Genomic DNA, 13,744 nt, shown 5'->3' with positions numbered 1-13,744 from the left:
TTTTGTTTTGGTTCATGTTTTGCACTAAAACTCTCTGTCTTTTTTTCTTTTCTTTATTTCTTTTTTTTAAATAGATTCGTCGAGGAATCAGGTTTTGTCTAAAGGCCAAATGTTCTTATCGCTGATCGAGGAAATGATACAGAATCAGGTTTACACATGGCACAGGTTAATGGTGAACAAATGGAAGAGTAATGGAGGAAGGGGCAAGTTATTTTTGCTGAGTGACCCGAACTGCTTAATGAAGAGGTCAAGATAATAAAAGTAAAAAGATGGAATATTAGCTAGGTGCAAGGCAAGGTAATAAAGACAAGAGGCTACACGGTAAAGGGAGCTCTCAGGAAAACAAGGACTTTGAGAGAGATTTAGGATTCTTTTTGGATAAGGAAATCTCTTTTAGCTCTGTGGCTAAAAGGCCAATGCAATCCTGAGATGTAAAGAAGAGTAATATCAAGGAGATAAGAGGATTTGATCCTGCCTGCATGCATGACAGAGGTAACACCACTGTTAGCAACTGTGTCCGGTTCTGGCATTCTCAGTTCAAAAGCTGTGTGGAAGTATGAAGGTAAGTTCAAAGGAAAGGTATGAAAAGGGATTCAGAAAACAAGCGTGAAAACACAAGGCATAAGCAGCTCGACTTATTCAGCTCATCAGGGAAGAAGCTGAGAAGTGCCTTGGTCACTGCAGGTCTGTGGCCACCCATGGGAAAGGTACCCAAGAGCGAGCAGCAAGCTTATCTTCCTGACAAGGACATTATAGGAAGTGGTGGCTGCGAGTTTAAGTTAGACAAATTCACCCTCTAAGGAATACAAAGAGCCCTAAATAATGAAACAGTTTATCCTGTGAATACTGTCATAGGTGAGGGTGCTTAAGAGGGAGTGAGTTAAATATGTATTCTGAAATGCGTGCTTTCGTCTGTTTTGTGGAATAATCTGTGCATATCTTTCTGTGCATGTGTGAGTGGGAGCTTTGTGAGATGGGTGGAGGTTCCCATCTCTCCATCTCAGACCCTGCCATCCCTCCAAGGCTCCAGCAACCAGCATGGCCTTGGCTGCTCTCAGCACCTCCCAACATCCTCCCTAACGCTTGTGCTTTCAAAAGAGAATAATTATTATCAAATAATCTTCAGACAGGTCCTGCAGTCTGTCAGGAAGGATTTATTTTTTCTCTCAGATGAAATTGGCCACATGTATCTTGGTTATTTGGGTGTTATTTCATTTTTTTTTGTGTGTGCATTCCCTCAGAGCGCTGGAGATGAACGGATGGCTGGAGATGAATCCTTGACTGGCTGTTTGCCAGCGTTCTGCTCTGGTGCATCTCACCCCTCCCAACCATGGGTACAGTATTTCGCTTTCCTGCCTGTAGTTGAACTATTTCCACTCACTGAATTGGTTGGGACTTCTACCTTGTGCCAGATTGGCAGGAATCTTGAAGGTTATAGAGCTTCCCCAGTACATACTGGCATCATCTGAATGTTCCTCATTTATTCCATTTGCTTTTCTGCAGAGGACATTACTGAAAGGTTCATTTCCCCATATACACGAATCTACTCTTCTGAGGACTTAACTGCTGCTATTACATGTGGGGGTTTTAAAATAGGGATAAAACATGTTGCTTTGAGATAGATAGGAGATCAGACTCTTAGTTCTGTTTTTAAATTCTGTGAAACTTGCTAAAAATGGTTTGTGTAAGTCAATAAGGATGTGATTAACAATATTGTGATGAATATTCTGAACAAAATCGTGGCATTTAGAAATGCATAGGCTTTTGTATCCAAAAGGAGTGTTGCAAGAATCTATCTGCCTCTTTCACTGAGCAGTATAGAATTTCCCCTGGTAATTCCTGCGTGGAAAATAAATCTTACAGATGAGCTAATGAGAACATTTACAAACAAAAAATTGCAAACACGCAAATCTTGATTCATCTGTAATATTTCCTAGAGAATGTAATACATTCTTTTCTTGGTTATTTGAAGCAATCATTATCCAGGCTGATTTTCATAATGTTCTCTAGGACTAAGCAAAGCCCCGTGAGCATCGACTAAAATCCTAGTGCTGGGCAAGCTGTTTGAGGGTTTGGTTATGAATAACCCCATTCAGTTTTAACCTTTGTGCAGCCTCTGGGGTTAGTAAGCTGTGGTATGCACACAGCTCCACACGTGTAAATAGTGAGAACTGTTCCAGGGAAGGAGAATTCCTCAGTATTTAGGACAGAAATACATTAGCAAAGGGAGTGTTTTCCTGCCCGTCCCTTTTGAAGCTTTGTTTCACGGTAGCCAGAGGGAGAAAAAACACATTATATGAGTAAATTGGCTGGAGAATGTAACCAGGGCCCCAGTAAACACTAAGAATGAAAACCAATACGAATGTGTATTCAAGCAAGTATGCACAAAGATGGTGTTTTCTGCAAGCATTTTCTCATATGAAAATGGTGTCCTGGAGCTGTAAATAACTGGGAAGAGGTGAGGCTTCGATTTCCAGTGAGGTTCCCTGATTTCCCCCATTTGAACCCCTTCCCCTCTGCCCCTCCATCGTTGGTGTGGCTGCATTGGGTACTTAGGTCTCTGAATAATTCAGCTGCAATCTGAGATCCCTGATGACCAACACCAATTTTCAAATGATCAGTCGCAGACTGTATGATTTCAGAATGATAGAGTTGGGATATTTTAAATTCTCTTCTGCCAAGCTATGATTAGGACATTAATTTGGGCCATATTAGTACATCTCCCCTGTGCTAATGGGAGGATAGACCCCCTTTCATGTTTAATCTAAAGAGGGATTAATGACTTGCGAGGTTGTCTCACATAGGGAAGTCTGCCACCGAAATAAATGATGAGCTCAGTGAGGGAAAATGTTTAGGCTGCACTCTCTAAAAGTGGAATCCTTCCGTGCCGAAGGCAATGAAAGCCCTTAGGTGGTGGCTGTATAGATTTTTTTCTCATCGTGGGCAAAAATAGGAGTTTTTTTTTTATTTTATTATTTTATTATTATTTGTTAGCCCAAGGCTTCCTTCTTGAAGTTGCTGCTGATTGTTGATGTTGATTTCACGTTTCATAAACAGCCAAGTCATGTTCAAGAAGCAGAAGCCTGACCTCAGAGATGACATCGCCACTGGAGGAGGAGGAAAACGGCAGGATCACCCCTGGCTGGCGATGAAAGGAAAGGGCATCTTTCCTTGGAGTCTGCCAGCAACTTCTACTTGATGTGTGAGTTTAGTACTTCTGTGTTAGAAGACGAGTAAAGTGCCTTTGAATAGGAACAGACTAGAAAAGTTGCCTAATACGCTTTTTCTTACTCTGTTACTTTTAACCTGCTACAGCAAAATTCCTCCCACCTGTAACAAGTACTTTCATTTGGGAAGACAAATAAAAGCTCATTAGCTGATGTGCTGCTACATACCAAGTGAGCAGGTTTTATGCCTAGGGACAGACATTTGCAGCCATTTTGAAATGAAACAGTGCAGGGCAATAGATCCCACAGCTTTTTTTAGAGAGGATGTGGTGAATACCCTCCTTCCACTGCTTTAGTGCTAGTTTTCTTCATCCAAACACCCTTTGTATTTGATTACTGGGGAAGCTGATGTACTCAAGCTGGCCAGATTACACATAAATAAGTTCAGCATCATAGAGTTCCCAAAAACTAATCATACCTGTTGTGTTCTCCATTATATTCATTGTGTACTGTGGCTGGACAGGGTCACCATGTCTTGGAGTTCTCTATCATGCTCCATAAAGAAGAGGCTGTACTATTCCTGAACAGTGTATTTGTATTTTGTGCTATGCCCAGGTACTATTGGAGATATTAACTTTACTTCTTTCTCTAAAGGATGGTTTGTTACTAGTCTCACTGTTTCAGAGAGATTTTTTAATGTAGAACTGCCTTTTCACGTTTGTAATAATACATGATTTTCTACAAGGACTGTGGCTTTTATATTGCTTAATGATTTTCAGGAATCGCTTGTGAATGCCTGCCTTAATTTCAAGCAGTGTGTGCATGTAAAATCAAGGCAAAGAGCCCTCCGTATCAATCGGTAACCACGGTCATTGCTTTTAGCATCTTACAGCCTCAGGCCTGTGTTTATTGTAACAAAAAGTTTTCGGTGCTCAAATGGTAGATCTGGAAGGAATTCAGAGGCTTAGAAATCAAACTAGTGTCTTTTAGAGGTAGCCTTAAATTTAAGTTTTGATTTAGTAACACATAAGATATTCAAGCTACGGTGTCTGTTCAGCCTGGGGAAAAGAAGACTGAGAGGGATGTGATAAATAGAAATATCTGAAGGGAGGTGGGAGGCAAACAGGTGAGGCTGGGCTCTTCTCAGTGATGTGCTGTGATAGAACAAGGAGTAACGGCCTGAAAGTTGGACATAGGAAGATCCATGGCAACATGTGGAAGAACTTTATGGTTAAGGGTGATGGAGTGCTGGAATAGGTTGCTCAGAGAGACTGTGGAGTCTTCTTCTATGAAGATACTCAAGACCTGTCTGGATGCCGACCTGTGAGACCTATTGTAGGGTACCTGCTTTATAGCATGGGGTGATGGTCTCAACATTCTCTTGAGGTCCCTTCCAAGCCCTGCGATTTTGTGATTCTATGATTAGCTGAAATAACTTCAGTTTCCATTTCCAGCATTTTTATGGTTACTCCAGGACCACATCAGCACAGCAGATTTATGATTTGTGAACTAAGTACGAGCACAGAGCACATCTGTCACTCAGTGATGTTTGGAAAACATTTTCTCCCAGTTGGAAAAACAAATTGTGGGGTGACTATACTTACAGGTGTTGTCCCTTTGGCTTAAATGGAGAGTTTTGTGTGGGAGCAGGTGTTCGCTGGCTGGAGCCCAAAAAGGAACCTCTGGGAAATCTTTATTTCATGTAGTAACAGGGTTGTAGGTTTGCAGACCCTCACTCAGCATTAAGAAATAACCATAATAACCTCTTGTATTCCTGGAAACTGTGTTTGGCTGCTCTGTCGAGCCTTGTGATTGGCAGGGCTTCCAGGCATCTGACAGCATCACCTCTTCACTGAGGGTCAACACAGGCAAGCAGCAGGTGCCGACTCCAAAACAGCCCGAGGGAGTTGTTCTCTGTGCAATTTGTACTGCGCAGCTCCCTTCTATGGGACACTCAGAAAACAGAGTGCTCTGAATACCGACAGTTTGTGTGAGTTCAGAAAGGGCTTGGATGAATTGCTGAAGGAAAAATATCCACAGAGACACTGGTAGTGGCATGACAAATCCCTTTGCTGTAATAAGCTGGGGTAAGGGAACCCCTGCTAGCAAGGTTTCGCCCCATAATCCCCCCATTTTATGTTTTTTCCTAGACATCCTCCACAGTCCCATTCCAGGAAGGATGCAGGGCTCAACAGACCTTTGGTTTCAACTGAACTGCACACAATGCTGTGCTAGTTGGATTCTGCTGGGGAAAATGTGACTGGACGTCCTGTCCACCAGCACCTCCCAAGGACAGGCAGGAGATGAAGCAGATCTGTGCTGCAGATGTGTGGAACCCAGGCCCTGCAGAAAGAGATTTCAGGGAGTCTGGAGCTGGCTGTGTTACCTGCAGGAATGCTTGAAAGAAAAAATAAAAGAGTTTTGTAGAGCCAACTTTTTTTCTGGCTGAGCACTACCATCACCCCAAAACATGTATTAATAATTTTTAGAATCATAGGATTGTTTTGAGTTGGAAGGAACCCTTAAAGGAGATCTAGTCCAACTCCCTGCAGTGAACAGGGATACCTGCAGCTCCATCAGGTGCTCAGAGCCGCATCCAGCCTGACCTTGATTGTCTGCATGGATGGAGCACCCACCACCTCTCTGGGCAACCTGTACCAGGGCCTCACCACCCCTATTGTAAAAGATCTTCCAGATCACCTCTTGTTCCACCTTGTGGAGGAGCTTTTCAGGAGGTTTAAGAAACTGAGGTGGAATCCTCCTGTAGAACTCTGTCAAACTTTCTTCCAGAAAAGCCATCAGGGCACACACTGAATCTTCTCCTTGTTTTGAGGTTAATCCTTCGTGGTGCTTTTTTTAACTGTGAAATTTTTTCCTTCAGTTTATTTCCCTTTCTGTAGGAAACTCGGCATATGAATAACATGCTGAAGCTACTGTGTAAATGCAGCCAAGGACATGCAAGAATAACTGCTTTGAATGTGATTTGATCAGAGATACACAGTGATCTCAATTTAGAAGGACAACCTTAGCAAAGTTGGCTGGCAGAAAGAAATATATTCATCTGTTTTGCTATTTATCCTATGTTAAAATCTTATTTCAATTCTCTTCTGACTTTTCTGGGCTTTCTCCCTTGCACCTTCATTGCACAGTTCCCGGACAATTCCTTCCACATTCAAAAACTGTTCCACAACTGGAAAGCCCAGCTCACTACTGAACTGTGAGCTGACAGTTTGAGGCCAAATCTTCAGGCCTTAATGGAGATAAAATTCATATTGACCCTGGTCTCTTTGATGGCACATGGCAAATGTCACCTGAGTTATTAACAGCAAAACAGAATAATGGGCTCCGTTCAGTATTTGAGTAAACCTATACCGATGAATTGGAGGAGATTTCTTCCTAATCCCAGATGCTGATTAGTTTATATTCTGATCCACACAGTTTGCTAACCTTTATGATTTTTATACTAGCTGCAATGACTGCAGAAGCTGTTATTCATCCTGTAAATGGCTAATCTTTTTAGAAATTTAAGATTAGAAATGTACATTAAGAATGTTGAATTTAAATGTAATCCTCTGTTCACTCACCAGTGCAGACTGTTTCAGGATATTTGTTATTACACTGAAAACATTTTCGTCTCTCTTGGAAATGGCATTTATATTTCCTATTCCTCCGCACCAATGACTGTTTTAAAGAGCAATATCTCATTAGGCACAAGGGATAAAAACTAATCCTTGTGTCCTGGGGAGTTGGGACTGCTTCATGTCAGAAACCCTCTGCCAGAGAGTACTTCACAGAATCACAGCATGGCTAAAGCTGGTAAGGACCTCTGGGTCCAGCTGATCTATCCCTGCTTCAGCAGAGCACGGTGCCCAGCATCACATACAGGTGGATTTTGGATGTCTCAAAGGAGGAGACAGACTGTGCCAGTGCTCCATCACCCACACAGCACAGAAGTGAAACCTGTGATGTTACAGTTAGTGCCTGTTGTCTCCTGTCCTGGACCTGGGCACCACTGGAAAGAGCCTGGCTTTGTTTGCATCGCTTTTTCCCTTCAGGTATGGACAAGGATGAGACCCTCCTTGAACCTCTTCATCTTTAGGCTGAAATGTCCCAGCTCTCTGAATCTTTCCTCACAGGAGAGGTGCTCCTGTTGCTTTGCCATTTTGGGAGCTCTCTGTTGTACTCTTTCCTGTATCTCTATATTTCTCATAACTCACAGTAATGTTTTGGTAGATACCAATGATAATATTTTCAAACCATTGCCTTTCTGTGCAGAATATTCCAATAGGTAGGGTGCACACATGGGGAGGAGAGTGATGTTGTCTATAACACGTGTTCAGATACAGCTCTGCCAGGGAACCACACAGAATTATAGAATAATTTGAGTTAGAAGAGATCCTTAAAGGCCATCTAGTTCAGCTCCCAACAATGAACAGGGACACCTACAGCTCCATCAGGTGCTCAGAACCCCATCTACCCTGACCTTGAGTGTCTTCAGGGACAGAACTTCCACCATACCTCTGGCAACTTGTTGTTCTTCACCACACTTATCATGAAATTTGTTTGCTTATATCCCATCTAAATCTCCCCTGATTTAATTTGAAACCATTTCCCCTTGTCCTATCACCACAGACCATTCTAAAGACCCTTCTTCAGCTCTTTGGATGTCCTCCAACAGGTCCATGTCTCTCCTGTAATGAGGACTCTACATCTGGATGCAGTACTCCAGGTGAGGCCTCAGCACAGAGCAGAGGGGTTGGATCACCTCTCTTGCCTTGCTGACTGCGCTGTTTCTGGTGTAGTCCAGGATACAATTGGCTTTCTGGGCTGCAGGGGCACATTGCTGGCTCATGTTCAGTTTCCTATCTACCAGTACCCTTAGGTCTTTTTCCACAGGGCTGTTTTCTATCATTTCATCCCTCAGCTTCTATCAGTAGTGGGGCTTTCAACCACCCAGATGCTTTCCAATTTGAGAAAGGACTGTTGTGGGGTACCATATGAAAGGTATATCATCCAAATAGATGACATCTGTGGCTCTTCCCTTGTTCACTGATATGGTTACAACATCACGTTAATCAGGCAGAACTTGCTCTTGCTGAAGCCATGATAGTTGTCCCATATCAGCTTCCTCTCTTCGATGTGCCTTAGCATAGCTTCCAGAAGGATCTGTTCTGTGATCATCCCTAGGTGAGGCTGACAGGTCAGTAGTTCCCTGCATCATCCTTTCTACTTTTCTTAAAAATGGATGTGACATTGCCTTTTTTCCAGTCTCTTGGTACTTCACCTGTCCACTCTGAGTTTTCAAATATCACAGCCCTTCCTCATGTCCCTGATCTCTATATGGTCTTCTGTATGGCTGAATGGTAGCAACTGCAAGGAAAGGGACCATTTTTCTGCCACAAGTGTATGTAAGCACCATCAGTGTTGGCTGTGTGAGTGAGAATCATGTAATTGTGGAGTCATTTGGGTTGGAGAAGACCTGCAAGATCAAATCCAGCTGTCAGCCTGACCTACTAGGTCTCATCGCTAAACCATGTCACTTTGTGCCACAAGAAGATGAAGAAGAGCAAAAATCTGCCAGTTCTCTTCGAGTGGATCTCCTTCACAACACAGACAAATACCCTACATAGAGTTTTAGTGGTTTGTTATTCTCCTGGGAAATAATAATAATATTAATAATAATAATAATATTAGACTTGCTGGAGATACTGAACTATTACAAAATATTTTAAAACCTTAGAATCAATTAAAACTAAATTTTTACAAAATTAGAGACATCTGGGTGTTTTCAAGATTTGTCTTATTTAATTCCGGAGAACCCAGAGGGAATCGTTTGTTAAATTCAATAGATAGTAACCTAATACAGAATCACTACATCCAAAGGAAACCAGGTGTAAGTTGAACCAAAGTAGGGCCTGATCCAAACTACCTGAATAACGCAGCCTGCAATATTTGTAGTACTGCTTTCAATAAAAGATTTGGCTGCTGGGAAATTCTGTGAGGTGCAAGTATTTCTTTGAATAGGAATAACAGTGGAAGGACTTGAAAGTTATTCAAGTATTGAAGTTTCAAAGTAAATAATTCATATCTAAGTCAAAGATGAAAAATTTGGTAACTGTAGCGGTATATAAAGCTACCGAAATATGTTTTAAATATATGCACCTATAAAGCTGCATATCTAGATTTCCAGCCCAGCCTTCTGTGTTCTAATAAATTCCTCTCTTTCTCGTATCCCACCTTATGCTTTTCACAGAGCACTGGCTGAGAGGCGGGCACTGGGGTCCTCCCTATGGGCAGAAGCAATAACAGCACAAATATCCAACCGCTCTTTTTGTAGGGCTCCAGAGTCACAGACATGTGGAGCTGGAGGTCTGGTGACTGACAGCTGAGTGGGCAGAAAGGATGTATGCATCCCAAAGGATTGTTTTAAAATAATTTCCTGGCTCTATTTGTAAGTTTAGATTTTAAACTAATCAGAGATTTGCTGCTGAAAACAGTTTTTTGTTGGAAAAAGTACTTTGTACAATAAATGAGAAAATGTCCGCCTTTGTCAAAAACTTCCATTTTTTGCAGTTTTCAACACTGACTCGCTCGGAAAAATTTCCAATCTCCCTTTCTCTCAGAACACTGCTATGATGAAGACTATAAAAATCGAAAGTATACACTAAAAGGCAGAGATTTTCTCTTCCTTTGGTATTTTTCATCTACCGCAATAGATGGTATACCTTGATTCCTTTGAAGTCAATGGGAGCCTTTTCATTGATTTAATGGCAGCCGGATCAGACCTTTAGTGAAAAGCAACATACAAAGGCACCGTGATAACTTCAGACTAGAAACAAATCCTTTTAGGCAGGGAGCACCTGATGGCAGCTGGGGCTTTGCGGAGGGATGCTGCTGCCTGGTGTCTCTCTATTTGTTTCCCATCTCAGTGCTGGGCTATATGAAACCGACCTTTCGCTGCCTAGACCTTGCCTATTTGGGATGGAAGATAGAAAAGGCTATTTTTTTAAAGCAACTTGAGAGCGACTCTTGAAATGAAGTAGATGCAGCAGACCGGTAGGGTTACGGCAAGAGCTGCTGTGTAGGGAGAGGCTGCCTATAATTGAGAAAGCTTTACCACGTTTGATTCTGGGAAGGGTGTTCTTTCAATGTGGTGTGTTTTGATAAGCGGTATGAGAATTTTTAAAGTCAATAACTTGGTTTATAAACTTCAGCTCAGCTGGACTTAATCCTGCAGCTAGCAAATCCATGGACCAAGTAGCCCAGCTGTGTCCTCATTTGTTAAGATCTTAAACCTAAGGAGACGTCTGGGATGCTGAATTTTATTTTATTTTTTTTTCCTTCACATTTATAAAAATCCTAATAAAGGCAGATAGGAATAAGATGTGCAGCAAACCCAGCTCTTTCAGTAGAGGAAAGAGAGAGAGGGAAGAGATACATTTAAATTAGCCTTGGACCGGCCCAAATTTGGGACCTATGTCTGTAAGCCTTATCTCTGCCTCGGGGAAAATACTTACAGCAATCAGGCTGATTCAAGGAAGCACATAAGCACATGCCTAAGGCTGCTTGTCTTCAGTATGTTTTCCTAAACAGAGGTACTTTACTGATTTGAAGCCTCTGCCATACCATCAAATTTTGTATAATGAGAGCCTCATTCTGTCACTCCTGAGCAAAAAATGTTTGGGGATAAATCTTGGAGCTTGTGTGGTTCCCTGTTAAGTGAAACAGTGTAAATCTGGGCATGCATACAGCCTCTAACAGGGCAAGGGTTGCAATGAAGAAATCTTTCTCCTTGAATGAGTGAAAAACAATCAATAATTTAAAATATTTTAAATTGCTACCCACACTGTTAATAAATATTATAGATTATCTTGTATTATTATTAAATAGAATATGCACTAAACACAAGAAAGATCATCCACACAGGCATGTTTAAGAAAGTCACATGCAGTGCAGCCATAACTTTTTTTAAAAGCCATCCATTATTTGTAACACCTTTTGAATCTGTTTATTGCTTTAAATTTAGCAATTGCTGGTATTTCCTCCTTCCCTTCTATTTCCAGCTGAGCTTGATTTTAATATGGTTTTTTTCTTTACTTCAGCACAGATGGTGAGATGTATAAGGAGGGCTTATATAGAGAGCCTACTCTTGTTCTGTGTGAAATCCATATGCATTTTGGCCACTGACTACAATGAGTGCAGAATTGGTCCTGGCATAAGAGATTGCAGTGTTGGTTTGTTTTCTTGTAAGAGGGAGATGGAATGCAGATTCTTATGGTTAAAGAGAACATAAATAAAACCAGAGCAGCTATTTCTATTCTTTTTCTCCTTTATTTTTTTCCCCCCAAGGGGTAGAGGCAATGAGTGTGCTTCATTCAAGTTGGCTGCACATAAATTTTATGTCAATTTCCTCACACTGCATTGTAGGTAATCTGTTGAGGTTATGACCTGGAGTTGGTCATAACAGTTTTCCAAAGTGTTTGGTAATTTTGGGGCTCACAAAAATGAATAGTGAGATCTCAGACTGAAAAGTACTGAAAAATTCATGAGGCAGAATCTTTCTTCACATTGAGGAAGGACGTTACATAATTCTTTACAAACCTAAGTTGAAAGCTGGCTCCCAGGCAGGACAGAAATTCTCACTGTCTTTACGGGATAACAGTTTGATGCCTAGAAGTTGGTAATGTGAGTCAGAGCACTACCAGCATAGAAGGACTGTAAACCAGGAAGTTGCAGAAGCGCCACAGTGATGACTTGGCCAATGTGACTGCTTGATTTAGAATTTCTGTCTGAAGCTCTAAAGATGACCCCATGAACCTTCACAGAAGATAGGCAATTAGCTATTTGCTAAATAAATATACCTTCCCCAGACTAGAACAATAATTATTAAGCATTAACAATTGCTGATGAGGATGAAATTGTTGAGTTGAAGCTCTCTCCAGAGCAGATTGGAACTGGATGGTCTTTAAGATCCCTTCCAACCCAAGCCACTCTATGAGTCTTTTACAAGAACTGCAGTCCAGACTGCTGCTGGAGATGGACAACAGGAGTCAAAAAGAGCCTTAGTGGAAAGTACTTCAATCAACTTGTCCAAGAATCTCTTTTTGGCCAACTCAGACAGACTGGCCAAATGATTCTGGTTGAATAAGCTTCACTAGGTGCTCTTTGTTCATCTCTTGCAACTCATGTGAAGTACGGTGGATTGGAGAGTGTTAACATGAGGGTCAAGGCAAGCAGAGCTGCCTAGATAGGACTGCTGGAAGGTTGTGAATCAAGCTGTAGATATCAGCCCCCTCAGCAGGAACAACGGTGTTGGAAGAGGACGCTTGAATTACACCGGAGGATCCTTTGCAAATCCCTGTAGGAATTATGTGCTTCTCCATGCTCTTCAAATCCCAGGCTTTGAACACAGAGCATAAACGTGGCTGGCTCTCCTAGAAATTATACGTTGTATGGTCTGTGTGTGGAGAACTGCTAACAACCAAATAATCTGAGGTGAACGTTGTGGCCAACTGCTTTCTTAAATTTGGGCGCAGAAGGAGAGGGAGAGGGGCAGAGTGAATGTGTGTAGGGAGCCTTGGTCAGTGCAGTTGGCCATTTTAAACATCCCAATGAAAAAGCCAGTGGGTTTATTAAAGAGAGAAAGAAACGGAGATTACAGCGCACTGTTGGTCAGATTATAGATATTTATTCAAGTAGGTCAAATTTTGTGACTTATCTACTTATCAGTGACTCTCAAAAAATCAAGCATAGCTTTAGTAGTTACAGCATTTATACAGCAAGAGTCATGAGAAGATCACTGGCTTTTATTTCACCACCTAACAGAAACAATCACGTCCACAAAACACTGCTGTTTCTACCAGTCCTCCCAGTATCTTGTTACCCCCTACTCCATGCTGCCACAAGTGATACTCAGCTCCCCAGGGAATCTGTGCTGAAATCCATATTTGCACAGGAGCCCGCACACAAGGAGCTCATTGTAGGGCTGGGGTCTGGAGCCTCATTATATTTAAAAAATCCAAGGTGTTACGCTCTCAAATATCACCAGAATGAGACTCAGCTGTATTTCCCAGGATAAATGAGCACATTTGCTTTAATATTGCAGTGCTCACATTTAGATTTTCTTTCTGCAGTTTATTCACTTATTTTCTAATTCAGAAAATGCACTAATTTGCAGGTCTGCCTGTTACTGGTATGAATTAGGGTGCTTTTACTGTACAGTAAAATTAAAAACCACAGACTAGCAATAATATCAGTACTGCAAAACACCCTCCTTAATTAAGCAATAGGACATGAAAGGCTGTATATTTCTGAGTGATTATAGCACACCTCATGTTGTTTTATAAGGCATGAAATCTAATGCAGAGTGACCACCCGAGAATTGTAGTAATTGCCCTAAAAACACTGCCTGAAGTGCCTGGTTGCTATTGTTAAATGCAATCAAGAAGTAAAAATAAGGATTTAGAGAGAGACCTGTGCATGGAGAAAGTGCTCTGAGATGCTGTCACCCTCCGTGATATCCTCTCATTCTAGAATGTATTGTGTAAAGATTTAAGGAATGTAACCGAATGGTGAAA

Source organism: Coturnix japonica, chromosome 3 (genome assembly GCF_054131305.1).
Source record: "Coturnix japonica strain WE chromosome 3, WE-NBRP24, whole genome shotgun sequence".
In the NCBI taxonomy this organism is placed as follows: domain Eukaryota; kingdom Metazoa; phylum Chordata; class Aves; order Galliformes; family Phasianidae; genus Coturnix; species Coturnix japonica.
Note: the sequence above shows the minus strand (reverse complement) of the source record.